Source organism: Dermochelys coriacea, chromosome 18 (genome assembly GCF_009764565.3).
Source record: "Dermochelys coriacea isolate rDerCor1 chromosome 18, rDerCor1.pri.v4, whole genome shotgun sequence".
NCBI lineage: Eukaryota > Metazoa > Chordata > Testudines > Dermochelyidae > Dermochelys > Dermochelys coriacea.
Window position 1 is genome coordinate 1,876,951 of NC_050085.1, and position 27,966 is coordinate 1,904,916.

The window sequence follows — 27,966 nt, forward strand, 5'->3', positions numbered from 1 at the left end:
CTTCCCACACCACATTCCATTGTGAATACAGACAGGGCTCCGGAAATGGGCTGGTTTGGACACAGGCTTTGTCAGGAAGGTTTCCCACAGCCAGATTCTGGAAGCGGGAAGGAGAGAGAGAGAGAGAGTGAGGCCCCCAGCTGCATCCCAAAGGCTCAGGCCCTCCCCGGGGTGTGGAAGACACAGTTCAAGCCCCTCCTCTGCTAGATTCAGAGTAGCAACTTGACCTGGGTATGATGGGCTCCCCGGGGTATAGCCTGGGACTGTGGGACTGCTGTGCCCCCTGAACTCTCTTCAGCCTGGGCTGTGTCTCACAATGCCTCACTAGCGACCAGCAGCAACCCCTCCAGGCGCTATCATCACTCAACATAACCGCATGTGGAGCCCCACAGCCAGCTAGATTGCATGGATGCTCCCAGAGCCACTCATGAATCACACAGAGAAAGGCCCTAGAGCCAAATCCCCCCAGCTCCCAGCACTGTACCTCAGGAATATACCGTCTTGCACTGCTCAAGATGAGCAATGCAGATTTATTAATTGGTTCACCACTTCATCAATGGAAAGTGGATATACACCAGCCTTTGTAAAACCTGAGCAGATTTGCCACACACTTCATACAAATTAACTGGTAAAGATCAACAGTAAAGCAGATTTATTGACTACAAAAGATAGATTTTAAGTGACATTAAGCGATTGGTAACTAACTCTGACTTTTTGCCTAAGGAAATAAAATACAAGCACGCAGTCTAAATTCTGAACCCCATTAGACATGGCAACTTCTAGATTAAGCAGTTTTTCTCACCCCACTGGATATTGCAGTCCTTAATATACAGTCCCTTAAATCTGGGCTAGTCCCCTCAGTTACAGTCTTCAGTCTTCTTCTGAGTGTCTTTGTTGCTTACAGCAAAGGTGGGAGCTGGAGAAAGGCCCAGCATGTGGCCACTGTGTCTGTTTTATACCCTCAGTCCATATGCTTGTAGAACACAAGTCCGGGCATGTCTGGGGCATTGCTGAGTCTCCAGGCAAGGTTGAGCAATTCTCCTGGTGTGACCTCATGCAGGTGAGTCATTGAATTGTAGCTCCCTTGCTGGACAATGGCTGTTGCTGGGTTGTTTGTTTGACACCCCGCCTGGGCGTTGGTTACTTTCCTTGCTGTTACCCCTGGGGATCTAATAGCTGGCTGATTCCTCAACTTACAGCATGTTTTAGTGACCACCATACAACACAATTCTCATAACTTCATATGCATTAATGATAGAATCATAGAACTGGAAGGGATCTCGAGAGATCATCCTAATCAGTCCCCTGCACTCAGGGCAAGACTAAGTATTATCTAGACCAGTGCTACTCAAAGTGGTGGTCCGCGGACTGATGCCGGTCTGCGAGCCATCGGCTGCCGGTATGCGTGCACATTGGGGAAAAAAATTGCCAGTCCCCAACATGAGGTAGCTTGAGTAGCACTGAGCTAGACCATCCCTGACAGGTGTTTGTCCAACCTGCTCTTAAAAATCCCCAATGATAGAGATTCCACAACCTCCCTAGGCAATTTATTCCAGTGCTTAACCACTCTTGAAAGTTAGAAAGTTTTTCCTAATGTCCAACCTAAACCACCCTTGCTGCAATTTAAGCCCATTGCTTCTTGTCCTATCCTCAGAGGTTAACAAGAACAATTTTCCTCCCTCCTCCTTGTAACAACCTTTTATGTACTTGAAAACTGTTATCATGTCCCCTCTCAGTCTTCTCTTCTCCAGGCTAAACAAACCCAATTTTTTCAATCTTCCGTCATCGGTCATGTTTTCTAGACCTTTAATCGTTTTTGTTGCTCTTCTCTGGATTTTCTCCAATTTGTCCACGTCTTTCCTGAAATGTGGTGCCCAGAACTGGACAGAAGACTCCACTTGAGGCCTAATCAGCATGGAGTAGAGCGAAAAAAATTACTTCTAGTGTCTTGCTTACAACACTCCTGCTAATACATATAATACTCCTGCTATACATATATGGAGAGAGAAATGACTTTCAGCAGTTCATAACCTTTCCCCGATACCTTACAATGCATGCTTTATATGTAAAATCATGATTATAATAAATGAGGACTATGGGGGTTCCAGGACACTCCCCCAAGATATAGAATGTCACACTGGGTCTCTAGTATCCTAGGTGAGTGTCTTGGGCATGGGGGGGCGCCCTGGCCTTGGGGGTTGTCCTGACCACCAGGCTGGGGGCATCCTGGCCTTGGGGGTTGTCCTGCCTAGCCTTGGGGGTTGTCCTGAGCACCAGGCTGGGGGGGTGCCCTGGCCTTGGGGGGTTGTCCTGAGCACCAGGCTGGGGGGGTGCCCTGGCCTTGGGGGTTGTCCTGACACCAGGCTGGGGGGGCACCCTGGCCTTGGGGGTTGTCCTGACCACCAGGCTGGGGGGCACCCTGGCCTTGGGGGTTGTCCTGCCTGGCCTTGGGGGTTGTCCTGACCACCAGGCTGGGGGGGTACCCTGGCCTTGGGGGTTGTCCTGAGCACCAGGCTGGGGGGCGTCCTGGCCTTGGGGGTTGTCCTGCCTGGCCTTGGGGGTTGTCCTGAGCACCAGGCTGGGGGGGTGCCCTGGCCTTGGGGGTTGTCCTGACCACCAGGCTGGGGGCTGCCCTGGCTCTGGGGGTTGTCCTGACCACCAGGCAGCCAAGAGGATCAGGTGGGATTTGATGTGATGTGGAATTACACCAGAGTTTGAAACCTCCAATGTTTTCCTGAGGTGGAATTGTTGTTTTCCAGCAAACCCCAAGCCCCACCTTGCCTGAAATCTCTGTGCCCAGGGGCCTGCGTGGGGCTGCCCCAGTGGGTGTCCAATCTGCAGCTTTCTCATGTGGATGAGCCCGGAGCATCTGAGAAAAGCTGCCTCCTCGCACCACAGCCCAGTAGCAGCTCCGCCAGGGCTGTGTCTGGCGTGTCCTGCCCCACTGACCCTGCTGCTGGCAGGAGAAGCCAAGGAGGGGGTGAATTGGAGGCAGCTCAGACATGCCTGCAAGGCGGACAAAAGGGGAGTTTCAGAATAGCAGCCATGTTAGTCTGTATTCGCAAAAAGAAAAGGAGTACTTGTGGCACCTTAGAGACTAACAAATTTATTAGAGCATAAGCTTTCGTGAGCTACAGCTCACTTCATCGGATGCATTGATGCCCAGGGATTAATGGTGAGGAAATACAGGGAGTGACACTCACCCCGCAGCAGAGGGCCCAGCCCTGGGCCATGGTGCTGTTTAACCACTGATGGCCCTGGCCTGCCTGGGGCAGTTTTGCCCTGGGTGGGGAGGGGCTCACTGGAAGCATGGGGTAGAGTTGCTGCTGGTGAATATCAGCCACACCTGTGTGCCAGAGCCCTATGCCCTGGCTGGCTATCAGCAGTGCTGGCGAGGGGAGGCCTGTGCACCATGCTGCCCTGTTTGCTTTATAAACACATGATAATGGTGCTCTCACTGCCAGGAAGAGAGTGGGGGGCCCAGGCAGCATCGTTTAATCACCAGTACATTACTTTTCCTGGGGGGGGATCCGCATTTCTGCAGGGGCAGTTGGTGTGAAGGGGGCACAGACACATTTCAGTGCCATCCCCATGAGCTTGCCAGCAGCATGTCCTGGCCTGGAACACCCTGAGCTGGCAGCCAAGGTGCCCATCAGCCTCGGGGGTGCTGTTCCCTGGGCCCTGCGGCGCGCCCTCCAGTGGTGATGGAATTATACACCAATTTCTCAAGCCCTCTGCTCTCCCTTCCCTACTTCTGCCACTCCCTGACCAAGGCACCTGGAAGATGTGGGATTCTGCTGGCATTTGGTGACTGCTGGGTGAGGTGACCAGGGCAGGGTGCTCAGCCTCATTTCCAGTATCCGAGTGTCCACAGTGCTACTGGCCCCTTTTCCCCCACCCAGGGCACAGACCCCAAGGACTTAGCTCCCCCTGTTACCCCCAGAGCTGGCTGCACCAGGGCAGCAGAGAGGCAAGTTGTCTTGGAGGCTGCTTGCCTTGTTGATGCCCGACAATGTCAAGTCTCACTGGGTGTGAGACTCACTCCTCAGCCTGCTATCTCACTCCCACTCTCATTCCTAAATTCAGCTCACTCATTTGCAGTGAATCATAGAATCATAGAATATCAGGGTTGGAAGGGACCTCAGGAGGTATCTAGTCCAACCCCTGCTCAAAGCAGAACCAATCCCAACTAAATCATCCCAGCCAGGGCTTTGTCAAGCCTGACCTTGGAAGGAACTTCTCAGGAAGGAGATTCCACCACCTCCCTAGGGAACCCATTCCAGTGTTTCACCACCCTTCTAGTGAAAAAGTTTTTCCTAATATCCAAACTAAACCTCCCCCACTGCAACTTGAGACCATTACTCCTTGTTCTGTCATCCGCTACCACTGAGAACAGTTTAGATCCACCCTCTTTGGAACCCCCTTTCAGGTAGTTGAAAGCAGCTATCAAATCCCCCCTCATTCTTCTCTTCCTCAGACTAAACAATCCCAGTTCCCTCAGTCTCTCCTCATAAGTCATGTGTTCCAGCCCCCTAATCATTTTTGTTGCCCTCCGCTGGACATTTTCCAATTTTTCCACATCCTTCTTGTAGTGTGGGGCCCAAAACTGGACACAGTACTCCAGATGAGGCCTCATCAGTGTTGAATAGAGGGGAACAATCACGTCCCTCGATCTGCTGGCAATGCCCCTACTTATACAGCCCAAAATGCGGTTAGCCTTCTTGGCAACAATGGCACACTGTTGGCTCATAGCCAGCTTCTCGTCCACTGTAACCCTTAGTTCCTTTTCTGCAAAACTGCTGCCGAGCCATTCGGTCCCTAGTCTGTAGCGGTGCCTGGGATTCTTCTGTCCTAAGTGCAGGACCCTGCACTTGTCCTTGTTGAACCTCATCAGATTTCTTTTGGCCCAATCCTTTAATTTGTCTAGGACCCTCTATATCCTATCCCTACCCTCCAGCGTATCTACCTCTCCTCCCAGTTTAGTGTCATCTGCAAACTTGCTGACGGTGCAATCTACACCATCCTCCAGATCATTAATGAAGATCTTGAACAAAACTGGCCCCAGGACCAACCCTTGGGGCACTCCACATGATACCGGCTGCCAGCTAGACATGGAGCCATTGATCACTACCCACTGAGCCCGACAATCTAGGCAGCTTTCTATCCACCTTATCGTCCATTCATTCAGCCCATACTTCTTTAACTTACTGGCAAGAATATGTGGGAGACTGTGTCAAAAGCTTTGCTAAAGTCAAGGAACAACACGTCCACTGCTTTCTCCTCATCCACAGAGCCAGTTATCTCATCATAGAAGGCAATTAGATTAGTCAGGCATGACTTGCCCTTAGTGAATCCATGCTGACTGTTCCTGATCACTTTCCTCTCCTTTAAGTGCTTCAGAATTGATTCCTTGAGGACCTGCTCCATCATTTTTCCAGGGATTGAGGTGAGGCTGACTGGCCTGTAGTTCCTAGGATCCTCCTTCTTCCCTTTTTTAAAGAAGGGCACTACATTAGTCTCTTTCCAGTAGTGCGGGCCCTCCCCTGATCGCCATGAGTTTTCAAAGATAATGGCCAATGGCTCTGCAATCACATCCGCCAGCTCCTTTAGCACTCTCGGATGCAGCGCATCTGGCCCCATGGACTTATGCTCATTCAGCTTTTCTAAATAGTCCCGAACCATTTCTTTCTCCACAGAGGGCTGGTCACCTCCTCCCCATGCTGTGGTGCCCAGTGCAGCAGTCTGGGAGCTGACCTTGTTCGTGAAGACAGAGGCAAAAAAAGCATTGAGTACATTAACTTTTTCCACATCCTCTGTCACTAGGTTGCTTCCCTCATTCAGTAAGGGGCCCACACTTTCCTTGACTTTCTTCTTGTTGCTAACATACCTGAAGAAACCCTTCTTGTTACTCTTAACATCCCTTGCTAGCTGCAACTCCAGGTGTAATTTGGCCTTCCTGATTTCACTCCTGCATGCCCAAGCAATATTTTTATACTCTTCCCTGGTCATTTGTCCAATCTTCCACTTCTTGTAAGCTTCTTTTTTGTGTTTAAGATCAGCAAGGATTTCACTGTGAAGCCAAGCTGGTTGCCTGCCATATTTGCTATTCTTTCTACACTTCGGGATGGTTTGTCCCTGTAACCTCAATAAGGATTCTTTAAAATACAGCCAGCTCTCCTGGACTCCTTTCCCCCCCCATGTTATTCTCCCAGGGGATCCTGCCCATCAGTTCCCTGAGGTTGTCAAAGTCTGCTTTTCTGAAGTCCAGGGTCCGTAATGCTTTACATTATTTGTGCTCCAGTGTTGCAAGAGCCAAACAGTGTTTGTAGGTTTGGACACAAACCAGGGTGCATGGAAGTGGGAAGAGCCAGAGGATATCGGTCCTGCTAACCGGACATTCTTCTGTGTCGTCAGGGCTGCCTGGGAGATGCTCCGCTCCCTTGGAGCTGTTACAGATGGCAGCGTTTGTGACCTTTGAGATTAGGGGGAACGGCACTTTTGAACAGGTTGAGCAGTTTGCTGGCAGATACCAGTGCAGGTTCAATCTCTCCCCACCTGAGATAGAGAAGCTGCAAGAGGAGTTTGTTGATTACCAGTTGCAGCAGCAATCAGCTAGCCCTCCCTGTGTATGGGATGAGACAGCTGTGACAGTGCTGCCCGTGGGAGCCAGCTGAGGTCACTCAATCAGGGTGAACTGCAGACAGAACGGGGCAGACAAACCCCACACGCTGGTGGCTATTCCAATACTGAGCTTTGCCCAGCCAGCCCAAACCAGGTTCTGTAGCACCTCCCAGGGTACTCAGACGTCCAAATAATGCAGGTTTCAGAGTAGCAGCCGTGTTAGTCTGTATTCGCAAAAAGAAAAGGAGGACTTGTGGCACCTTAGAGACTAACAAATTTATTAGAGCATAAGCTTTCGTGAGCTACAGCTCACTTCATCGGATGCATTTGGTGGAAAATACAGTGGGGAGATTGATATACACACACAGAGAACATGAAGCAATGGGTTTATCATACACACTGTAAGGAGAGTGATCACTTAAGATAAGCCATCACCAGCAGCAGGGGGGGAAAGGAGGAAAACCTTTCATGGTGACAAGCAAGGTAGGCTATTTCCAGCAGTTAACAAGAATATCTGAGGAACAGTGGGGGGTGGGGTGGGGTGGGGTGGGGGGGAGAAATAACATGGGGAAATAGTTTTACTTTGTGTAATGACTCATCCATTCCCAGTCTCTATTCAAGCCTAAGTTAATTGTATCCAGTTTGCAAATTAATTCCAATTCAGCAGTCTCTGTTTTTGAAGTTTTTTCGTTGAAGGATAGCCATTCCTAGGTCTGTAATCGAGTGACCAGAGAGATTGAAGTGTTCTCCAACTGGTTTTTGAATGTTATAATTCTTGACGTCTGATTTGTGTCCATTCATTCTTTTACGTAGAGGAACCTATCTTTGCAACAAAGCCCGTTGCCAACTCTGTCCACATATCTATTTAGGGGACACCATCATAGGGCCTAATCACATCAGCCACACTATCAGAGGCTCATTCACCTGCGCATCTACCAATGTGATATATGCCATCATGTGCCAGCAATGCCCCTCTGCCATGTACATTGGCCAAACTGGACAGTCTCTACGTAAAAGAATGAATGGACACAAATCAGATGTCAAGAATTATAACATTCAAAAACCAGTTGGAGAACACTTCAATCTCTCTGGTCACTCGATTACAGACCTAAGAGTGGCTATCCTTCAACAAAAAAGCTTCAAAAACAGACTCCAACGAGAGACTGCTGAATTGGAATTAATTTGCAAACTGGATACAATTAACTTAGTTTTACTTTGTGTAATGACTCATCCATTCCCAGTCTCTATTCAAGCCTATTTCCCCATGTTATTTCTCCCCCCACCCCACCCCACCCCCCACTGTTCCTCAGATATTCTTGTTAACTGCTGGAAATAGCCTATCTTGCTTGTCACCATGAAAGGTTTTCCTCCTTTTCCCCCCCCTGCTGCTGGTGATGGCTTATCTTAAGTGATCACTCTCCTTACTGTGTGTATGATAAACCCATTGTTTCATGTTCTCTGTGTGTGTATATCAATCTCCCCTCTGTATTTTCCACCAAATGCATCCGATGAAGTGAGCTGTAGCTCACGAAAGCTTATGCTCTAATAAATGTGTTAGTCTCTAAGGTGCCACAAGTACTCCTTTTCTTTTTCCAAATAATGCAGTTCCCTTAAAGTGCCCAGCCTCAGATCTCCCTCTAGACACACACGTCAAACATAGGATGATAAATTCTGAAAATCTTATTTCATCATAGAAAAGAAAACGTTCTCCTGACCCCAAAGGACCAAGCCCCAGACCCAGGTCAAATGATAACTCAGATCTTACCCCAAATACATGCTTATAGCCAATTCTTGTTATCTAAGCTAAAATTTATTAAAAAAGAAAAGAGAGAGAGTTGGTTAAAAGATCAATATACAGACAGACTTGAATTCAATTCTTGAGGTTCAGATAAAGAGCAGAGCTGAGCATGTAGTTGCCAAAAGTCCTTTTAGAAATAGTCCACAGGTTATAGTCCAATGTCCATATTCAGGGTGACTCCAGTCAATGACTGGGGATCTTAATCCTTATGGCTTAAGGTTTCCCCCTCTTGAAACCCAAAGCAGATCTGAGATGAAGACGGATCGTGTCCCCAAGTTTTTATATATTTCCTGCAGCTTCTTGGCCTGAGAAAACAACAGGCTTAACTTTCCTTTTTCCAAACATCATGGCAATTAGCACAGGATAATTTATCCATTAAACAGTTCAGATACAGGCAGGGGTGGCAAGTTTGTAGAAATTTTGGTGGTGCCCAGAACCTGCCCCCCCAACTCCACCTCCCACTTGCCTAAGGCTCTGAGAGGGAGTTTGGGTGTGGGGAGGAGGTCTGGGGTGCAGGCCCTGGGCTGGAGATTAGGGTGCAGGAGCAGGCTTTGGGAGGGAATTTGGGTGGGGGAGGGGGTCTGGGGTACAGGCTCTGGGATGGAGTTTGGGTGCTGGGTGCAGGGTCCGGGCTGGGGCAGGGGATGGGGGTGCAGGAGGGGATGAGGGGTGCAGGCTCTGGGACGGAGTTTGGGTGCAGGCTCTGGGCTGGGGGTGGGGGTGTAGGAGGGGTGAGGGGTGCAGGCTCTGGGAGGGAGTTTGGGGGCAGGAGGAGGTATGTGGGAATGGGGAGGGGGTGCAGGGTCTGGGAGGGAGTTTAGGGGTAGGAGGGGGTGCCGGGGGGAGGGCTGTGGGGCTGAGAATGAGAGGTTTGGGGTGTGGGAGGAGGCTCAGGGCTGGGACAGAGGATTAGGGTGCGGGGGGATGAGGGCTCTGTTTGGGGCTGGGGTTGAGGGGTTTGGGGCGTTGGAGAGGCTCAGGGCTAGGGCAGAAGGGCAAGGTAAGGGCAGCCTGCCCTGCCATTAGTGAAAGGGGAGCACTAGGACCCTGCGGCAGCAGTTGATGTGGGGAGCCGGCAGAGCAGAGTCAGGGTGAGCTGCAGGCTCCCGGGCGGGGGAGGTGCACGGGGCAGTGAGTGGGGGCCGGGGGACACTCAGGGGAGGTGCAGGGGGGTGGCAGGCAGGGCCAGGGGAGAGACCCGGCCCCAAACATTGGTGGAGCCAGGCCCCGGGCCCTGAATATTGCTGGAGCCCGGGCACCATGAGTGTATATAACTCGCTGCCCCTGGATACAGGTTATCACAACCTTCAAAGAGACAAAAAAGAAAAGGAGTACTTGTGGCACCTTAGAGACTAACACATTTATTTGAGCATAAGCTTTCGTGGATGCCGATGAAGTGAGCTGTAGCTCACGAAAGCTTATGCTCAAATAAATGTGTTAGTCTCTAAGGTGCCACAAGTCCTCCTTTTCTTTTTGCGGATACAGACTAACACGGCTGCTACTCTGAAACCTGTCATTACTCAAAGAGACAGAGACAATAAAACTATTTCACTCAAGTATATGTTAATATTCCTTTTTTGATCTTTGAATCAAAGCTACAGCCATAGACAAGACTGGTTGGCTTACATCACAAGACCTGAGCAAACATCTCCCCTTCTCTCTCTAACAATGCCGGCTGCATTTCAAAGCCCTATTCATTTCCATCTTCTCCTAACCAGTCTCTGAAGTCCGGCCTTGGATCAGGTCAGTCTGTGAGTTCATTAACTCTTTCTGGCCCTGTCACCTTTCAATGAGATTATTTTACATTCATAACGTCAGAGCAGCACTACTGACAGATAACACTGCTGTCCAGTACAGGATGGACACAGTATGGGCATGTCTGAGCAATGTCAAAAGTCCTCATGGTCTTCTCAAGTTCCCATTCCTATCCAGGGGTGCCAGACTTGTCTTAGTGTTACGCCACTCAAATGCAGGAGAAGAGTGTTCTGTCTTGTTCGAAAGACACCTTTCAGCCCAGCCCCTGGACTAGGTGGGACACTGTGCTCTATTATGCAAGTGAAGCTGGCAAATCCTGAGCCGTGTTTCAAGGTTTGAGTTGCCAAAAGAAGTTATAAAAACAGCAAAGGGGCCACATGGCAATACAACAAAGACATGAATAAAATGTGAAACCAAAGTTAGCTATGACAAGAAATGTGGAATCTGAATACTTTATCTATGGTTTGTTAGCTTCAAATTAATTCAATTCAGTGTAATTACTTTACTTTTACATTCATTTAATGTATTGTTTGGCTATGTTTTATTTTAATTATTTAATTTTAATTAATTTTTCAGTTATTTATTTTGGAATTTGATTATTTTAGTTTGCTGCCAATGTGATATGAGTAAGGCTATGTTTTAGTCAAGGGTATTTTTAGTAAAAGTCATAAACAAAAATTCACAGCCCAGGACCTGTCCATGACTTTTACTATATACCCTGACTACAAGTTGGGTGAATGGGGGGAGAGCAGCTTGGGAGGGTGCCATGGTTGCTGGGAGGGCAGCCTGGGGGATGCTGCGGGTGCTGATGAGGGGAGTGGCCGGGGAAGCATCGCAAGTGCTTGGGGAGTGCCACAGGTGCTGGGGTGGGGCACGGCTTGGGGGGGTGCTGCAGGTGCTGGGACTGGGGGTGGTGGTGGTGGGGCTGGGGCAGGTTCCCTACCCAGCTCCTGGGGAGCGGCGACTCCACATAGCAGGAAGTCATCAGTCAAACCCTGAAAAGTCACTAGATACAGCTGTTTAAGCACTCAAAAGGAGTCAAAAATGTCACTAAACAAAATTTCCCGAGAATTCAACAGCGAATTACATACACACACACAGAGGCAAGTTGCACACACACAGACACACACACACACACACACACAGGTGAGTATAGTCACAAAATTATTCACAAGCTGATCAATAGTGTTAATAAAATCCATTCCATGCTCTTCTTACTATGTTCTGTTGCACACCAGAAGCAACTACACCAGGACGCTGTCATCAGCAGGAGGGCGCCCTCTGCTCATTGGGCAGGGCGCGCTGTACAGCGCAGCCCAGTACAGCTGGGGTTGGTTCATTTCAGTCCAGCCTCCCTTTCTTGCCAGCCTGGATTGGAGCCGACAGGTGAGTGAAAGGGGGAGCCCGGAGCTGGGGTGGGGGGGAAAGAGGGCATCCACCTGACCTGAGCTCGGCACCGCAGGGAGCCAAGAAAGTAGATTTAAAAACAAAAATCCACTAGCTGGACCCCCTTCCCCCCGCTTCCAGGGTTTCATTTTCTGGGCAGCTAACCCAAGGCCAAGCCAGGGGAAGGAGTAAAGGGGAACTGAAATCAAGCGAGCTCCACCTTTGATCCTGTAGTAAGGCTTCATCCCTGGAGGCCTGGTGCCCCCCGCCCCATTGGGGCACATGGCCCTGTCTCATTTCATCCCACCCCACCTTAAGAACATAAGAATGGCCATACTGGGTCAGACCAAAGGTCCATCCAGCCCAGTATCCTGTCTACCAACAGTGGCCAATGCCAGGTGCCCCAGAGGGGGTGAACCTAACAGGTAATGATCTAGTGATCTCTCCCCTGCCATCCATCTCCACCCTCTGACAAACAGAGGCTAGGGACACCGTTCCTTAGAGGATGGCTACACTTGCAGATGTAGAGCACTTTGAGTTAAACCAGCCTTCGTAGAGCACAGTAGGGAAAGCGCTGCAATCTGTCCACACTGACAGTTTCAAGTGCACTGGCATGGCCTCATTTGCAGCACTTGCAGCAGCATTGGGAGTGGTGCATTGTGGGCAGCTATTCCAGCATGCAGTTGACTGCAACGTGCTTTTTAAACGGGGGTGGAGTGTGACAGGGAGTGTGTTGTGTGTATGTTGGGGGAGAGAGTGGGTTGGGGGGGGCTGAAGCTTGTAAATTCAGACAGCAGCAGACCCCCCTGCCCCCCGCCTCTCTCTCACACACAGCATTCCACAGTAACGGCTTGCTTCGTCTTGGAGCTAGCTGTCAGAAACAGAGCTTTCAAAGGGTATATCCACATTCCTAGGTGAGTTCAAAACAATGACAAGAGTGGCCACGTGACTTAAGGGGATTATGGGACTTTTCCAGAGGCTGATCAGAGCACAGTAATGCAACACCTCATTCACACTGACGCCCGGGCGTTTCAGCCGAGGCGCAACAAGCATTAACCTTCTCGCCGAGGTGGAGTACCAGCGGCGCTCTAGCTGTGGAGTCAGAGCGCTCTACATGCCTTGCCAGTGTGGACAGGGAGTGAGCTAGGGCACCCGGGGCTGCTTTAATGCACTCTACCTCGCGAGTGTAGCCAAGCCCTTCTACCCATCCTGGCTAATAGCCATTAATGGACTTAACCTCCATGAATTTATCTTCCATCCATGCAGCTCTCCTTGCTGGCTAACCTGCCTCCCACACCCAGCCTGCTTCATTAGCCATCTTCCCCTGCATCACAGGCTGTGCTACCTACAGTACTGTGGAGCAGCGACAAAGAACACATCTAGGTAAAAACAAGCACTGGCTAATGTGCTGCTCTCTCCAATGTGCGCCTGGCTTTAGCAACATATTTAATTAGCCTCCACAAACTTCATTTCCTCACGTGCAGATTAGAGTGATCTCAGCCCAAGCGGCCCTGGAATGCGATTCCTTCCGAGGACGTGCTCAATTGAGACATAATGACATTGACTTGGGGTGCAACAGAACATAGTAAGAAGAGCATGGAATGGATTTTATTAACACTATTGAGCTGCTTGTGAATGATTTGGTGACTACACATGTTGGTGACGTATTTCTCTGAACGTCACTGTCATTGGCAGTGAAAGTCGCTAGATTTGTCACTGGTCACTTGGACACTTATTTACTCGCTGAGGAAACCAAAAAGTCACTAAATCTAGTGACAAAGTCGCTAAGTTGGCAACACTACAGCAGCTCCTAGCTCCATGGGCTGCCTCTGCTCTGCCCCAAGCCCTGGTTCTGCAGCTCCCATTGGCTGGGAACTGTTGCCAATGGGAGCTGCGGGGGTGGTGCCTGTGGGAGGAGGCAGCACGTGGAGCTAGGAGATGAGGGAGGGGAGCACCTGTCGGGAGCTCCCCGCAGGTAAGCACCATCTGGCATCCCAACCCCCAGCCCTGAGCCCCCCCACCACACACACACCCAAACTCCTGTTGCTGTGGGGCAGGGAGGCCGAGACTGCCCCAGCAGCAGCCTGTGCGACTGGCCTATGGGCTGCCCGAGCTGCTCAGGAGGCCCCCAGGCCAGGTGCACCGGCAGCTGCAAAAGTCACGGAGGTCACAGAAAGTCACGGAATCTGTGACTTCTGTGACCTCTGTGACAAACACGAAGCCTTATAGATGAGCAATAACCTGGGTCTCTAGTATCCTAGATGAGTGTCCTGACCACCAAGCTGTGGGGGTGGGGGGGTTCCTGACCACCAGACTATGGGGGGGGGAGCTGTGGGAGTGTTACCCCAAATAGTATTTGGACTGTAAGGTGTTTTTCAAATGGATGAGTACTATGACCAGGTGATATGCAAAATAAACATATTGTTGTATTGATAAAACAGTTTTCTTTTTGAATCTTTTTGAATATAAAACAAGTTTATTTTTGAATATTTCTCTTGTTCTGTTCACTGACTCTGTGTTTAACCAGGGGTTAACAACTCTGGGTCTCAGGGGTCTCCAACCATCCAAGTTTTTGTTCCAACCAGCAAATAATTGTTTTTATTAAAATCCACTAGTTTGCGCTGCACAGAAAATTCTCACATGCCCTAGCCTTTAGTATGAACTCGGACATGGAAGTGCTGCAGACTCACGGCCCCTGGGAGGAGCCAACTCCCGTGCATTCCTATGCAGGTAACTCCCCCCGACCCCCCAGCAATGTGGCTGTGTCCTGTCGTGGGGCTGCTGGCTCTGGAAAGGGCAGAGGAGCCATCTCGTCAAAACATCGCTCTCCCAGCCCAGCTGCCCCCATGCTACATCCAGCCTGGCTCCCTGGTCCCCGTGGCATCATGCCACCCTTCCCCAACCCTGGCACCCAAGGTCCCAAGGGCTTGGCTGGGCAGTGCCTCTCTGGGGGAGTCCCAGCTCTGTCTTACCAATAGCCTCCCTATTTGCAGGGGAAGCACCTGTGGGAGTCTGTCTCACTCACCCTGCTCCTCTGGCATTGCAGGTTGGAGGAGGGGGCGCGGGGCCTGAGAATCATAGAATCATAGAATCATAGAATATCAGGGTTGGAAGGGACCCCAGAAGGTCATCTAGTCCAACCCCCTGCTCAAAGCAGGACCAAGTCCCAGTTAAATCATCCCAGCCAGGGCTTTGTCAAGCCTGACCTTAAAAACCTCTAAGGAAGGAGATTCTACCACCTCCCTAGGTAACGCATTCCAGTGTTTCACCACCCTCTTAGTGAAAAAGTTTTTCCTAATATCCAATCTAAACCTCCCCCATTGCAACTTGAGACCATTACTCCTCGTTCTGTCATCTGCTACCATTGAGAACAGTCTAGAGCCATCCTCTTTGAAACCCCCTTTCAGGTAGTTGAAAGCAGCTATCAAATCCCCCCTCATTCTTCTCTTCTGCAGACTAAACAATCCCAGCTCCCTCAGCCTCTCCTCATAAGTCATGTGCTCTAGACCCCTAATCATTTTTGTTGCCCTTCGTTGTACTCTTTCCAATTTATCCACATCCTTCTTGTAGTGTGGGGCCCAAAACTGGACACAGTACTCCAGATGAGGCCTCACCAGTGTCGAATAGAGGGGAACGATCACGTCCCTCGATCTGCTCGCTATGCCCCTACTTATACATCCCAAAATGCCATTGGCCTTCTTGGCAACAAGGGCACACTGCTGACTCATATCCAGCTTCTCGTCCACTGTCACCCCTAGGTCCTTTTCCGCAGAACTGCTGCCGAGCCATTCGGTCCCTAGTCTGTAGCGGTGCATTGGATTCTTCCATCCTAAGTGCAGGACCCTGCACTTATCCTTATTGAACCTCATTAGATTTCTTTTGGCCCAATCTTCCAATTTGTCTAGGTCCTTCTGTATCCTATCCCTCCCCTCCAGCGTATCTACCACTCCTCCCAGTTTAGTATCATCCGCAAATTTGCTGAGAGTGCAATCCACACCATCCTCCAGATCATTTATGAAGATATTGAACAAAACGGGCCCCAGGACCGACCCCTGGGGCACTCCACTTGACACCGGCTGCCAACTAGACATGGAGCCATTGATCACTACCCGTTGAGCCCGACAATCTAGCCAGCTTTCTACCCACCTTATAGTGCATTCATCCAGCCCATACTTCCTTAACTTGCTGACAAGAATGCTGTGGGAGACCGTGTCAAAAGCTTTGCTAAAGTCAAGAAACAATACATCCACTGCTTTCCCTTCATCCACAGAACCAGTAATCTCATCATAAAAGGCGATTAGATTAGTCAGGCATGACCTTCCCTTGGTGAATCCATGCTGACTGTTCCTGATCACTTTCCTCTCCTCTAAGTGCTTCAGGATTGATTCTTTGAGGACCTGCTCCATGATTTTTCCAGGGACTGAGGTGAGGCTGACCGGCCTGTAGTTCCCAGGATCCTCCTTCTTCCCTTTTTTAAAGATGGGCACTACATTAGCCTTTTTCCAGTCATCCGGGACTTCCCCCGTTCGCCACGAGTTTTCAAAGATAATGGCCAAGGGCTCTGCAATCACAGCCGCCAATTCCCTCAGCACTCTCGGATGCAATTCGTCCGGCCCCATGGACTTGTGCACGTCCAGCTTTTCTAAATAGTCCCTAACCACCTCTATCTCTACAGAGGGCTGGCCATCTCTTCCCCATTTTGTGATGCCCAGCACAGCAGTCTGGGAGCTGACCTTGTTAGTGAAAACAGAGGCAAAAAAAGCATTGAGTACATTAGCTTTTTCCACATCCTCTGCCACTAGCTTGCCTCCCTCATTCAGTAAGGGGCCCACACTTTCCTTGGCTTTCTTCTTGTTGCCAACATACCTGAAGAAACCCTTCTTGTTACTCTTGACATCTCTTGCTAGCTGCAGCTCCAGGTGCGATTTGGCCCTCCTGATATCTTTCCTACATGCCCGAGCAATATTTTTATACTCTTCCCTGGTCATATGTCCAACCTTCCACTTCTTGTAAGCTTCTTTTTTATGTTTAAGATCCGCTAGGATTTCACCATTAAGCCAAGCTGGTCGCCTGCCATATTTACTATTCTTTCGACTCATCGGGATGGTTTGTCCCTGTAACCTCAACAGGGATTCCTTGAAATACAGCCAGCTCTCCTGGACTCCCTTCCCTTTCATGTTAGTCCCCCAGGGGATCCTGGCCATCTGTTCCCTGAGGGAGTCAAAGTCTGCTTTCCTGAAGTCCAGGGTCCGTATCCTGCTGCTTACCTTTCTTCCCTGCGTCAGGATCCTGAACTCCCCCTTCCCGGGTCCAGGCAGCAGCTAAAAGAACCAGCAAATCAAAGGCTAAGCAGGCTGCCCTGCCGGTGGGTAACGACACCCGGCTGCAGACACTGCCTGGCGTTCCTGAGTCAAATCGCACGGGCTCCCAACACCCACAGGAGGCTGGAATGAGGCCTTGGCCCCTGGAGCTAGGGAGATCCGCCTTCCCTTGATTGGCCTGTGGGCCAGCCACTCGCTCACACAGCCAGTGTGTTACCATGTGCCTGGTGCTCCCAGAGAGGGCAGGTAACCGGGGGCAGGGGGGGAGAGACAGAAATATCTCAGCAGGAGGCACTGTTCCCTCCAATGGCCATGAGCTCTGGGGTGTCTTGGGTTTCAGAGGGTGCTAGGTGCCAGAGGACAGGTTTAATCCCTTCAACTGCAGGCAGCAATTTACCAGGCAAACACAATGGCTGACAAAATCGCCGAGTATCCATGGGACCATAAAGGCACTAACCTACCAATAGCGCCCAAATGTTAACAGTGAAATGAACAGCTAAAGCATCAGCAAACAATCTTGGACCAGAAATCTCAGCCAAGATGCACCCCCCCACCCCCCACAGCCCCTCTGCTAGGGCTACACAGCACACTGCAAGACCCAGCTACATCAGGCCAGTTCATAAACATCCTGGTTGGATTCCATGGCATTTATAAATTGATGACAGACTCAGAGAGGCTCTAGCATAGGTCTAGGGAGACCATGGTTCAAATCCCTGCTCTGCCACAGCTCTCCTGTGGGAGCGTGAGTAAGGCACTTCACTGCTCCATGCCTCAGTTTCCCCCATCTGTACAATGGAGATAACAGCCCTGTCTTGCCTCGCAGGCGATGTGAGGATAAATCTGTTAAATATGGTGAGATGCTCAAATATTGCAGCAATGGAGGCTACATAAATCCCTTAGCTGCTTTTCTAATGCAGGCTCATAAGCTGCTTGGAGGACTTGGCACATGCAGTGTTGTAGCCATGTTGGTCCCTGGATATCAGCGCGACAAGGTAGGGGAAGGAATACCTTTTACTGGTCCAACTTCTGCTGATGAGAGAGACAAGCTTTTGAGCTACACAGAGATCTTCTCCAGGTTGGCAACAGACTTAGGGCTTGTCTACACTAGACGTGGTACATCAGCGCAGCTGCACTGATGCAGATGTAGCGCATCTGGTGAAGATGCTCTATATTGATGGGAGAGCTGTCTCCCGTTGGCAGCATAAGAAATCCACCGAAGTGAGGGGGGGGCCATGTCGGTGGGAAAAGCTCTCCTGCCAACATAGTGCATCCACACCAGCGCTTAGGTCAGTGTAACTTATGTCGCTCAGGGGTGTGATGTACATTATTCCAAAGTAAGGTCTAGTGTAGACCAAACTTTAGAGACATTCTTGTCTTGTCAAACCTATGGCTGGCTGCTCATCAGGTGCAAGCCATAGACAGCAGCTTTGCCACCTGAATCTGCTTTTGTTGTAACTTGCAAAAAAATTCATATTACATTTCCATTTATTAATAGTTTAGAAAGGGTTAATAAATTATTAGCAGATGTTGACCATTTGTGTTAGAGGCCCAGGGATCAGTAGAAGGGTTGAGTCACATATTGTTTGCATTTAGGACAGAGGTGGGCAAACTACCGCCCACGGGCCACATCCGGCAGCCGTGATCATCCTGCCTGGCCCCTGAGCTCCCGGCCAGGGAGGCTAGCCCCCAGCCCCTCCCCCGCTGTCCCCCCTCTCCCGAAGCCACACCGCCATACGGGCAGCGCTGTAGCCCACCGTGCCTGTTGGGCAGTGTGGCGGCGTGGCTGGCTCCAGCACGGTAAGGGGGTGGGGAGTGGGGGCATTGGATAAGGGACAGAGGATCCTCAGGGGCAGTCAGGGGACAGGGAGCAGGGGGAGGTGGATAGGGGTGGGGTCCTGGGGGTGGTTAGGGAGGAGGGTCCTGGGAGGGGGCGGTCAGGGGTCAAGGAGCTGGGGGGGGTTGGATGGGTCAGAAGTTCTGAGGGGGGCGGGAAGTGGAAAGTGGTGGATAGGGAGCCAGGGCCATGCTGTTTACGGAGACACAGCCTTCCCTACCCGGACCTCCATACAGTTGCGCAACCCCGATGTGGTCCTCAGGCCAAAAAATTTGCCCACCCCTGATTTAAGAGAAACATGCAGCTTTTAGCATGGACTGGCCACTTGAGGGGGACATCTGCCCACAGGCTGCAGTACATTGTATCTCTTTAAGTAGACCACAGTTGTGCCTCCTCCATGCCATTGTTGTTTGGTGTTACAGTTGCGATTTCTGTCCACTCTTGCAGAGCCATAGGGAATTTGTGCTGTCAGGAGGTCTGAGATTTCTGCTGTCTGATGCTCACTTCCCTAGTTTTTAACGTTCCTCTTTGGGGTGTACTGAGGGGTTAGCAGCCCCCAACTTTCTCACAATATAGGGCGTGGGGGGGATTGGAAGGGGGGATATTTTGTTTTTCCTTTGAATTTCCTAGCTTTTTGCTTATATGTGGCATGTTCTCTGATGAAACGTGGCAGACATAAATATCAGCATACCTGGCAATTCTAATGTCTTTAGACACTTGCATTTAAGGAGCTAGTGTTCAGGATAACATTTCTGCTCATATGGTTTCCTGTGTGCAAGTATTTAATTAGCCGGTTGTAAAAAGAAAATCTTTCACAAGAGAAGCATGTGTTATTATCCAGGCAGCTTGTTGAAATGCTGCCATCTACAAACCCTACTTTGCAAATAGGTCTCTTTTGTTGCAAAGTGTGTTCCCATGGAATGAGTTGTCAGCTCTTTGAAGGTCTCCCTTTAGAATCATGGAACATAGAATCTTTACGCTTGCTTGTCTCTTTGGGCTCACTTAAAGAGGTCAGAATTTGCAGACCTGTAGGCCCTAAAGTAAAGTGTGATTCCTCCCCATCCCTCTAAATTTTGCTTCATTTCCTCCTCCCCATTTTGATCAAAAACATTCTGTTACCCTGGGGAAGAGTCCATCACTTGCATCCTGTGTAGCTATGAGCATCCAGCTGTCTACCCCATGGTGCCTGTGTGTTGGGGGTGGGGTGGGGGAGGAGAAGGAGAAGGAGGCAAAGTTCCCTGCATTCTGCTATTGCTACCCTCTCTGCTTCAGGAGACAAAAGATTATTTCCCCTTTCCTCAAACTCTGGAGACATCCCAGGGTACTTTATGTCAAGATGATCAAGTAAGTCATCATCCTGTGATCACATAGTGGGTGCGTACAGGGACTCTCAGTCCACTGTCTCACTTTAACCAATAGAATTGAGGCATGCAAATTAACAGATGAGGAATTATGATGATTGATTGAATTATCTCTGTCAGAAGTTGTGGGAGTGGGCCAGGTAACTGTTGGTGAAAGACAAAGTAATGGACCATGTAGGGTTCTGCTGTAGCCACCTAATTTGACATTCCTGCATGTACCCCAGAATTTGACAGTACTGAATCAGCCGTTTTGTATGTGACACTTTGTACCCCAAAGCAACACCCTGGCACCCCACATTTACCAGGGTGATATGATTATGATTTGTTTTGTACAAAGTATACCTTGTGAGGTATTATTTTAAAAGACTTGATCTGTTGGATTGATATGCTGTCATTGGAGGGGAAGTTATGAAGTTTTGCTATGTGTGTGTTACTGAAATGTGTTGTAAGGTTGGGAACACCCACAACCAGCTTTTCAGGTACAACAGTGGGTCAGGCAGACACTGATGATGGCCCATTAAGGGGACTACACACTCATAATGACTACCACAGGAACTGTGTACAATGGAGACCTCTCAGAGAGAGCACATAGACAATGGAGACTGCTTAACTCACCTCATAGCAAAAGATCTTTCCAGCAAGCTGGAAGAAGCTATAAAAGGGGCAAGTGATATCATTGCTTGTTCTCACTCCCCTCACAACTTGACACCTGGAAACATGTCTGGAGAACAAAGACTTTGAATGGGAGAAGGGGGGTCGCAGGCTAAAAAGAGGAATCCCAGCCTGTGTATGAAGGAGCTACACCATCAGGGTGAGACACTGCTTGATTCAAATCCTGTCTAGTTATAAGAAAAGGAGGACTTGTGGCACATCAGTACTAACAAATTTATTAGAGCATAAGCTTTCGTGAGCTACAGCTCACTTCATCAGATGCATTTGGTGGAAAAAACAGAGGGGAGATTGATATACACAATCAGAGAACATGAAACAATGGGTTTATCATACACACTGTAAAGAGAGTGATCACTTAAGATAAGCCATCACCAGCAGTGGGGCGGGGGGAGAAAGGAGGAAAACCTTTCATGGTGACAAGCATGGTAGGCTATTTCCAGAAGTTAACAAGAATATCTGAGGAACAGTGGGGGGTGGGGTGGGGGGGGGAGAAATAACATGGGGAAATAGTTTTACTTTGTGTAATGACTCATCCATTCCCAGTCTCTATTCAAGCCTAAATTAATTGTATCTAGTTTGCAAATTAATTCCAATTCAGCAGTCTCTCATTGGAGTCTGTTTTTGAAGTTTTTTTGTTGAAGGATAGCCTCCCTCAGGTCTGTAATTGAGTGACCAGAGAGATTGAAGTGTTCTCCAACTGGTTTTTATATAAATGAATGTTATAATTCTTGACGTCTGATTTGTGTCCATTTATTCTTTTACGTAGAGACTGTCCAGTTTGACCAATGTACATGGCAGAGGGGCATTGCTGGCACATGATGGCATATATCACATTGGTAGATGCGCAGGTGAACGAGCCTCTGATAGTGTGGCTGATGTGATTAGGCCCTATGATGGTATCCCCTGAATAGATATGTGGACAGAGTTGGCAACGGGCTTTGTTGCAAGGATAAGTTCCTGGGTTAGTGGTTCTGTTGTGTGGTGTGTGGTTGCTGGTGGGTATTTGCTTCAGATTGGGGGGCTGTCTGTAAGCAAGGACTGGCCTGTCTCCCAAGATCTGTGAGAGTGATGGGTCGTCCTTCAGGATGGGTTGTAGATCCTTGATGATGCGTTGGAGAGGTTTTAGTTGGGGGCTGAAGGTGATGGCTAGTGGCGTTCTGTTATTTTCTTTGTTGGGCCTGTCCTGTAGTAGGTGACTTCTGGGTACTCTTCTGGCTCTGTCAATCTGTTTCTTCACTTCAGCAGGTGGGTATTGTAGTTGTAGGAATGCATGATAGAGATCTTGTAGGTGTTTGTCTCTGTCTGAGGGGTTGGAATGAATGGACACAAATCAGACGTCAAGAATTATAACATTAAAAAAACCAGTCGGAGAACACTTCAATCTCTCTGGTCACTCGATTACAGACCTAAGAGTGGCTATTCTTCAACAGAAAACTTCAAAAACAGACTCCAACGAGAGACTGCTGAATTGGAATTAATTTGCAAACTGGATACAATTAACTTAGGCTTGAATAGAGACTGGGAATGGATGAGTCATTACACAAAGTAAAACTATTTCCCCATGGTATTTCTCCCCCCCACCCCACCCCACCCCCCACTGTTCCTCAGATATTCTTGTTAACTGCTGGAAATAGCCTACCTTGCTTGTCACCATGAAAGGTTTTCCTCCTTTCCCCCCCCTGCTGCTGGTGATGGCTTATCTTAAGTGATCACTCTCCTTACAGTGTGTATGATAAACCCATTGTTTCATGTTCTCTGTGTGTGTATATCAATCTCTCCTCTGTTTTTTCCACCAAATGCATCCGATGAAGTGAGCTGTAGCTCACGAAAGCTTATGCTCTAATAAATTTGTTAGTCTCTAAGGTGCCACATGTACTCCTTTTCTTTTTGCGAATACAGACTAACACGGCTGCTACTATGAAACCTGTCTAGTTATAGAATTCAGATTGAGATTTTATTTTTATTTCTTAGGTGACCAACTTTGATCTATGCTATTATTACTTACAATCACTTAAAATCTATCTTTCTGTAGTTAATAAATCTGTTTTATATTTTACCCTAAACAGTGTGATTTGCTTGAAGTGATTGGGGAATCTGCTCAAGAACAAAAGCTGGTGCATTGTCCTCTCCACATTGAGGGAGGGGCAGACTAGGTAATACATTTACCGTGCTCGTTCTTCTGACCAAGGCAAGATGATACAGCTCTGGGGTCTTAGGCTGGGGAGCTGGGGGAATTGGCTGGAGCCTCTCTATTGTTGTTTCATGAGAAGCATTCATGTAACTCAGCTGGGTGTGTCCCTGCCTGTGGATGTCTGTATAAGTGAGTACCTGGAAAGATTTGCAGCTTCTCACAGCATCACAGTGTGAGAAGGAGCCCAAGATGGTGAGACAAAGGGCTCAGTGGTACCCCAGTTCCAGGATGCACCCCGGGGAACCTCTCACAGTATGTTCAACCACTGCCAGATGAAACCCAAACATCATAGAAACATAGAATATCAGGGTTGGAAGGGACCTCAGGAGGTCATCTAGTCCAACCTGCTGTCAAAGCAGAACCAATCCCAACTAAATCATCCTAGCCAGGGCTTTGTCAAACCTGACCTTAAAAACCTCTAAGGAAGGAGATTCCACCACCTCCCTAGGGAACCCCTTCCAGTGCTTCACCACCCTCCTAGTGAAAAAGTTTTTCCTAATATCCACCCTAAATCTCCCTCACTGCAACTTGAGACCATTACTCCTTCTTTTGTCATCTGGTACCACTGAGAACAGTTTAGATCCATCCTCCTTGGAACCCCCTTTCAGGTAGCTGAAAGCAGCTATTAAATCCCCCCTCATTCTTCTCTTCTGAAGACTAAATAATCCTAGTTCCCTCAGCCTCTCATCATAAATCCTGTGCTCCAGCCCCCAATCTGCTGCTCTCTTTCCAATTTTTCCACATCCTTCTTGTAGTGTGGGGCCCAAAACCGGACACAGTACTCCAGATGAGGCCTCATCAATGCCGAATAGAGGGGAACAATCACATCCCTCGATCTGCTGCAATGCTCCTACTTATACAGCCCAAAATGCTATTAGCCTTCTTGGCAACAAGGGAACACTGTTGACTCGTATGCAGCCTCTCGTCCACTGTAACCCCTAGGTCCTTTTCTGCAGAACTGCTGCCTAGCCATTCGGCCCTTAGTCTGTGGCGGTGCATGGGATTCTTCCGTCCTAAGTGCAGGACTCCGCACTTGTCTTTGTTGAACCTCATCAGATTTCTTTTGGCCCAATTCTCTAACTTGTCTAGGGCCCTCTGTATCGTACCCCTACCCTCCAGCATATCTACCACTGCTCCCAGTTTAGTGTCATCTGCAAACTTGCTGAGGGTGCAATCCACGCCATCCTCCAGATCATTAATGAAGATATTGAACAAAACCAGCCCCAGGACCAACCCTTGGGGCACTCCGCTTGATACTGGCTACCAACTAGACGCAGCTAGAAATAGTTTTAGGGCCCTGAGGGGCAAGGCCATGCAGCTGCACATTTGCAGCTCTGCCAATCAGACTGGGAGGTTGGGACAGGGAGTTGCAGTTCCATGAAAACAGAAGGAATGTTTGGACAGCTGGCCTTGGTTTTAGGCACCTCTGACATGTAAGGTTTATTGTTGTTATGATTAGAAATGTTTTGTTGATAAGGAGAATAGTGAATTGTTACTGGCTGTTGCTAGGGAAATTGTTAACCTATTGGGAGCTCTTATGAGTTATGTATTTTGTTCAGAGAAAATGTATAAAAAGTTTAGTTAGAAAGTGTGCTTTGTAGCAGTCTAAAGGAGCTTTTTCTTGGCCAAGGATCTGACATCTAAGTTCCCCAGCAACTAGACGGAAGTTGCCCCCCTCCCCCGCAGAAGCCTGGCTGCTGATTCCTCAAAACCATCTTAAATTTGGTAAATATAAAGATTTAAGATGCTTTGAACCTACTGCTACAGCATGTGTGTGTCGTTTTAGGTGAAAGCACTCTGGTTTGCATCAATCATTTATCAGCCAGAGGAGCTGTGCCCCCATTGATTTATTCCTGACACTGGCTGGAGAGAAACAGTTAGTTACCACTGCTTTGGGTTCTGTTAAACCCGGGCAACATGCCACCAGAGGGCACCCCATCACCACAGGAGCCTGATACAAACTAGGGCCTTTTGAAAATGGTTGTTTTCTGCAAGAATTTTTTGAAAAATCTTTTTTTCCCTCTAAATTTTTAATCAAAAGTTCAGGTTTTGAAATTGAGAAACAATCTTTTTTCTTCCTCCTCACCTTCTTCCAGGGAAGGATTTTCACTCTCTCAGTGCTAAGGGTGCTGGTTGACGCTATGAAATCCTAAAGGGAGAGATGGCACCTCTCACTGTGTCTCATCTGGCATTTGACAGGCCTTCCTCTTCCTCGGGCACTTGTGTCACTTAGTCAATCCAAGCTAGACGAAGGGCCCTTGGACCATCTCTAGTCCCCACCACAGGTTTAGCCCTCCACTCTTCCATTCATAGCCAGCCTGGCTCCCACCTTATCCTGGCTGTCCATCAGACTTAATTTCTTGACCCTTGCTTCATTGTCCCTTTAGCAGCTGCATCAACCCTTGTTAGAGCAACAATCAGGGTCCTCTGGGGACTCGGGGAACATTTGTCAATTCCCTCTGTGCATGAGAACATGCAGCTCACGCTTCCCTTGCTGGCCTGTGGGTGGCAGCATTTCACCACCTAGGTCCCTGATTGATGCTAGAGACCCTGGCTACTAACTGCTCCACTCGCGCCCCTTCCCTGTGGGTCTGGCAAGGCGGCTGGTGAGCGATGCTGGGCGCCGGCAGTGCCACTGGGACGCCGGGCCCCAGCCTTAGGGTGACCATATTTCCAAATGGGGAAATGGGACGCCGTGCAGGGCTGGCCCTCGCCCTCCCCAGACACTCGCCCCGCCGCTCACCTGCCCCCCCCCGCCCCCATGTGAGACCACAGGCATGAGTTGTAGCCACGTGGTGCCTTGGCACCAGCAATATTCAGAGCCCAGGGGCCCAGCTCCACCCATATTTGGGGCTGGGTGTCCCCCCCCCGCGCCTCCTACGAGTGTCCCCCGGCCCCCGCTTGCAGCCCCCAGGCCCCCGAGCCGAGCGTCCCGGCCTCTGCCCTGCAGCTCCATGCCGCCTCCCTGCAGCAGCTGCTGCCGCCGGGTCCTAGTGCCCCGCGACTCCACTGCCAGGGCAGACTGACCCTGAGCCTCAGACCCTTCCCTTTTCCGCCGGGACCCTCCACCACTTGCCCCCGCCCGCAGTCACCGCTCCTGCCCCACCCCTCACCCCCACTGAGGCTACGGTCAGGGACAACAGCGGAGGGGAGGCGCACGCAGCACCCCCTGGCACCCACCATGGGGGAGGCGAGGGAGACTCCTGGACCTGAGAGGGGCCCTAGGAGCACATGCAGTGACAGTGGGGGGGGGGGTGAGTGTGCTGCTGGGAGGGGCGGGAAAGGGGGGGCTCCTCCCCCAGAGCTCGCTACTGCCAGCAGGGAAAGGGCTGGGGGGAGTCCTCCTCTCTGACTCCTGTCCCGGAGCAGCCTGCCTGTACCCCAAACTCCTCATCCCCAGCCCTGCCCCACCCCAGAACCCACACCCCCAGCCAGAACTTTCATCCCCCCACAGCACCCTCAACCCTCTGCCCTTGCCCTGAGCCCCTCCAGCACCCCAAACACCTTATCCCCAGTCCCAGCCAGAGCCCTCATCCCCCCGCACCCCAACCCTCTGCCCCAACCCTGAGCCCCTCCAGCACCCCAAACACCTTATCCCCAGTCCCAGCCAGAGCCCTCATCCCCCCGCACCCAACCCTCTGCCCCAACCCTGAGCCCCTCCAGCACCCCAAACACCTTATCCCCAGTCCCAGCCAAAGCCCTCATCCCCCCGCACCCAAGCCTCTGCCCCAACCCTGAGCCCCTCCAGCACCCCAAACACCTTATCCCCAGTCCCAGCCAGAGCCCTCATCCCCCCGCACCCAACCCTCTGCCCCAACCCTGAGCCCCTCCAGCACCCCAAACATCTTATCCCCAGTCCCAGCCAAAGCCCTCATCCCCCTGCACCCCAACCCTCTGCCCCTACTCTGAGCCCCTCCAGCACCCCAAACACCCTATCCCCAGTCCCAGCCAAAGCCCTCATCCCCCTGCACCCCAACCCTCTGCCCCTACTCTGAGCCCCTCCAGCACCCCAAACACCCTATCCCCAGTCCCAGCCAGAGCCCTCATCCCCCCGCACCCCAACCCTCTGCCTTAGCCCTGAGCCTCCCTAAACCCCCAAACTCCCCTCAGCCCCAGACAGAACCCTCACCCCCCACACTCTTGCCCTGAGCCCCTCCCATGCCCTAAACCCCTCATCTGCAGCCACAGCCCTCACCCCTGAACCCCCTCCCTCTGCACCCCCTCCCATCTCCAAACTCCCTCCCAGAACCTGCACCCCAATCCCCTGCCCCAGCCTAGGGCCTGCACCCCAGACCTCCTCACTCACCCAAACTCCCTCCTAGAGCCTTAGGCAGGTGGGGGGCGGAGTTTGGGCAGGGGTGGGTTCTGGGCACCACCAAAAATTATATAAAACTGCCACCCCTCTCACTGGCTCACTCAAGCGCCCCTGCTCGAGGCTGTCACTGGTCACTCAAACCCTGCCTGTCCCCAGCATGCTGGAATTCTTCCTCACCCCCCCACAGGACCCCTGCCTCTCCCCCTGCATAGGGCTGACATCTCCCTCCTGACCCACACCCCACTTTTTTGACGGAAGTGGGCATCTGTCCTGTTTGCTCTTGCCAACTGATCAAGTCAGCAAGAGAAATTGGGACAAATGCCCACTTTTGCCAAAAAAAGCCAGGACGGTTGGGACAGGGGTTAAAAAAGGGACTGTCCTGGCCAAAACGGGACTATGGTCACCCTACCCAGGCTGCGAGGAGAGCACGAAATGGAAGGGAGCTGAAATACATCTATACGCACAAAAGTGGTCTAAAAAAGGCTCTGGCAGGGACCCTGTTCAGCAGAAGTCGGTTTTGTAGAAAGTGTTTTTATACAGTCGAGTGTGTGTGTCCCCACACAAATGCTCTAAGTGCATGTAGTTGGAGGAGTGTGTCCACAGTACCGAGGCAACTGTCGACTTACGGAGCTTTGCACTGTGGGTAGCTATCCCACAGTTCCCGCAGTCTCCGCCGTCCATTTGAATTCTCGGTAGAAATCCCAGTGCCTGA

At 50.3% G+C, this 27,966-nt stretch overlaps 1 long non-coding RNA gene across 1 annotated transcript; it reads left to right on the forward strand.

Annotated features, from left to right (window-relative positions):
- Positions 1-714: 714 nt before the first annotated feature.
- On the forward strand, positions 715-27,811 carry LOC122457082. Its single transcript, XR_006276403.1, has 4 exons — positions 715-832; positions 6,064-6,072; positions 24,521-24,527; positions 27,800-27,811. It is a non-coding gene; the product is annotated as an uncharacterized LOC122457082 (long non-coding RNA).
- The last annotated feature ends 155 nt before the right edge of the window (positions 27,812-27,966 follow it).